We start from the raw sequence: 4,045 nt of genomic DNA, 5'->3' as shown, positions 1-4,045 counted from the left end.
TTACTTTGTTCGGTATCCTTATTCTCATATTTTTCCTTATATTTATCTTTGTTTTTACTTATATGTTTATCATTTTCTTCATCTACATATTCCCCTTCACCTTTGCCATTATATAAGTAAAGTATTTAAATTGATCTTCATTTTTGCCTTTATCTTTACACTACTTTGTTTTTATATTTACCTTTTCTTTAACTATGTACGTACTCACATTTACTTTCATTCTTGAGTTGGTCTTTTTCTAAGTGCTATTCTTTAACCTTTTATTAGCAAGTTTTTGTTAAATTAATACCATATGCATAAACTCAAGAAGTACTTGTTTCAGCCCCAACCATTTCCGTTGCATCATTTCCGTGTGCAATTTCCGTTGAATTTGCCAATTTACTCCCAACCAACCAACCGCCGCTAAAGAAGTTTCACTTCAAAAATGTAGGAGATTAATTGTTTTCATTAAAATTAATATTTTAATACAGGAGAAGACTAATCGTCAATATTTGACGCGGTTTAGGATGAAAAGTACAATTTGTTTGGAAATTTTCTACCAAAGACGTATCTGATGCTATTTACCAATACTTGTGTGCCTCTGTACATATATAGGTATGTATGTTGACACACGAACTTACATGCATACATTTGGAGAATCAAAATAGTGGCATCTTACCACCCCCACCATTTGTTTACCAAAGTACAAGCTTACTAAATAAAATGGTTTGATTTGACAACGACTAAAGAGCATAACAATAGCGCTCTCTCACTCACTCGTCTTCTCTTGGTACGAAATCGTGAGCGCTAAGGTACAGCATCCGTTTGAATGCATTTAAATGCCGTTGATTAACTGTAAAAGTACGAAAACTACGAAAACCGTACGACGAATGAGATGATATATGTATATATGGTTCTTGTTGTTGCTTCGTAATTTTACTTTAGTTGATTGTTCATTCTTAATAAATCTGCTATTGTTATTGTAATCTGTATCTGCAACTCTCTGGGGCTGCCACAGTTGGTCTCTCGGAGTGCAGATATGCGTATGTATGTATGTACATGCATAAGTATGTCTGTGAGTGTTCTTTTCGTTGATTATGTGTATGTGGTTTGTTGGTTGATTGTTTTTGCTTTCGCCTGTTGGTTTTGCTACGAACTTGAATGTACATATGTATGTTTCAAACACATGCGAATTGTGGTGGCAAATTGTAGTGGACCCGGCGATAGTAGTTGTTGCAGGGCGTTTGCTGCGAGCGAAAGTGTTGGCAGAAAATTCTACATACGCTACTAACAAATAGCTCTTACTAAGCTGTGTTGTCGAGTTGAAGTGTTAATAGTCTTATAAATAAAACAAATCATTGAATATAACTATTTTTTTAGTGATTGTTTTGCTTTTAAAATTCACAAGTGAGTGATTTTATTAAAATTTTTAATCAGCTTGCAACAAAAGTTTTGTGTTGTTTTTTTGATATGGGGTAGTTGTTTTAGTTGTTATCATTGTTACTGGTATTTTCTTGTTTTGTTTTCATTTTTGCTGTAGGCTGTTGGCTGCTGGTTGCTGATTGTTAGGTCACTTTCTGCTGGCATTTGTTGTTAATTGAAATAAATTGAGTTTTATTGTTGTTAATAAAATCGCACAGTTGAGTGCCGTCATTCCAAGGAAATCAGCATTTTAAAACATATTTTTATCAGTAAAAAGTATACGACTATGTTAGCTCTTGTAGTTTTGCAAATGTGTATGCATAAATATGCATTATGTATCAAAATAAATACATACATACATATGTACATATGCATATCGTCGTTTAAAGTACAAAACCGCGTATCAACAAAATACAAATGAGGTTGCATAGTTAATTTCTAGATAGTAAAAACGCTCATATTTTAAAATGGTTCTCTTTTTTATAAAGCAATCGCATTTCTGGCTAGTATATTTTTGGACAAATGGATAAGGATTGAGCCAAGAGCTTGTGTGAGCAAATCCAATGTTTGGTAGCAAATGTCAGTTACGCGGTTTTGTACTTTAAACGACGATATGTATATGCAAGTACGTGCCCTTTTTAAATCTTTAGTATGCATGTGAAAAAATATACATTGGTACATACGTAAATATCTAAATATCTACTCTAAACACCTTCGCCCAAATAATTATCTGCAACAACGGCAAATGCGCTCACTTCATTTTTTGCTTCACCGAGTATCACAGCACCGGCATTTGTATATTTTTAGTTTGCAACATTTTACAAATACGTTTTTACTTTCAACTACCAACAACAAGTGCCACGGAATTTTGCACCAATGCAACAAGCTTGGCAGTCTCCAATATCACCGGCTACATGTGTACGTATGTATGTACATTATGCTGCATCACCAAAAAAAGTTGCGGTTCTTTCGCCGGGATTACAAAATCTATTATATTTAAGACGTTCACCAAATCATTATGGTAAAATATTTAGATTTACGTGAGCTGGACCGATGTGAAATTATCTTCAAAATTGGAGTTTCTTATGAATAAAAATAAATTCTCAAAGAACTTTTTGAAAAAATCCCCTTAGATGACAAGCTATTTGAAGCATAAAAAATCTGCATAAAAATATGTCAAAATTTTTTCAACGGAATCGTAATGATGAGATTTTTAATGCTGTTTTTTTTAAAGATTGGTTTAAGAAAAATTTGAATAACCGAACCAAAACTACTCCGATTTAGACTTATGGAGTATCAGTGGAAAGGTATTTTCACATTCTTTTTATTCATTATAAAATCATTTGCGTTAGATCCTAATTCAACTTGGAATGACGCTCGTTCATCCTTCCTTTCACTTTCATACTTTGAATTAGTATTTGCAAAGAAAAAAAGGGTAATGAAACCTCATAAGTCTAAATTGGATTAGTTTTGGTTCAGTTATTCAAGTTTTTTTATACCAATCTTAGAAAAAAATTAAAAAACAGCATCAAAAATCTTATTATATATTACGATTCCGATGAAATTTTTTTTTTTTTAATTCTTTAAGAAACTATTTTTATTCATCAAAAACTCCATTTTTGGAGGTATTTTCAAATCGGTCCAGCTCAAGTACATCTAAATATTTTTCCGAATTTTTTTGGAGAAACTTAAAATATAATAGATTTTAAAATTCCAATGGAAACACAGTACCGATTATTTTTTGTATGGGGATTGATGCAGTCTAATGTACATATCGTCGTTTAATGTGCAAAACTGCGTATCAACAAAATCCAAAACCGCGTATCAGCAAAATGCAAAACCGCGTATGTGAAGTTGTAGAAATTATTTCCTAGAGTATAAAAATACTCACATTTCAAAATGGTTCTCTTTTTTATAAAGCAATCGTATTTCTGGCTAGTATATTTCAGGACGAGTGGATAAGGATCGAGCCAAGAGCTTGTGTGAGCAAATCCAATTTTTGGCAGCCAATGTCAGTTACGCGGTTTGGTACTTTAAACGACGGTATGACATTAGATATATGACCTTTTCTTAAATTAAATGTACATAGATACCTATGAGGAGTGGATGACGAAAGGAAAAACAAACAAAAATAACGTTTTTGCAAAAAAATGTACTGGAATTTTGATATCTTGTACTGAAAAAGCATAATTTAATTATAGAAAAAAGTCATTTGCCTAAAGAATATTAGTTCATTTTCATTTCAGAATTTCTGCTCAGTTTTAAGTAGTCAGAGTGCAAATTTCAAGTCACTGAAAATTACCATTGATTTTTGTTTGTAGAGGGTGTTGCGCGTTTTCATCCATATAACGCATAATAAAAATCTATTTGACATGGAAGAAAAGGCGCAACACCCCCCACCAAAGAAATTCTAAAACATAAACGGCAATTTTTAGCGACTTGAAACTTGCACTAAAATTGAACGGGCTACAAAATTGCAAACTCCAAAATTTTCTTTTCCTTATTGAAAAAAGAATTTCATGAAAATAATTGTTAATATTATATTAGAACAAGGTGTACACTAACATTCGACACTGACTATAGGTATGTACATATTATTATATGGTAGACAGATGAACAAAATTAATTTGAATTAAGAAGCACA

The 4,045-nt window shown here is 32.1% G+C and overlaps 1 protein-coding gene across 1 annotated transcript in view; it reads left to right on the top strand.

Annotated features, from left to right (window-relative positions):
• The first annotated feature begins 1,197 nt into the window (after positions 1 to 1,197).
• Positions 1,198 to 4,045, top strand: part of LOC118738777 (myb-like protein AA) — an 18,022-nt gene continuing 15,174 nt past the window's right edge. The window contains exon 1 of the mRNA XM_036469743.1: positions 1,198 to 1,386. The gene's annotated coding sequence lies outside the window, so the exon portion shown is untranslated. The remainder of the gene's footprint in view (positions 1,387 to 4,045) is intronic.

This window comes from Rhagoletis pomonella, unplaced genomic scaffold, assembly GCF_013731165.1.
Source record: "Rhagoletis pomonella isolate Grant_MI unplaced genomic scaffold, Rhpom_1.0 Rhpom_scaffold_00005, whole genome shotgun sequence".
Classification (NCBI taxonomy): Eukaryota; Metazoa; Arthropoda; class Insecta; order Diptera; family Tephritidae; genus Rhagoletis; species Rhagoletis pomonella.
The sequence above is the reverse complement of the archived record's forward strand: the minus strand, read 5'-3'. Positions and strand labels throughout refer to the sequence as shown.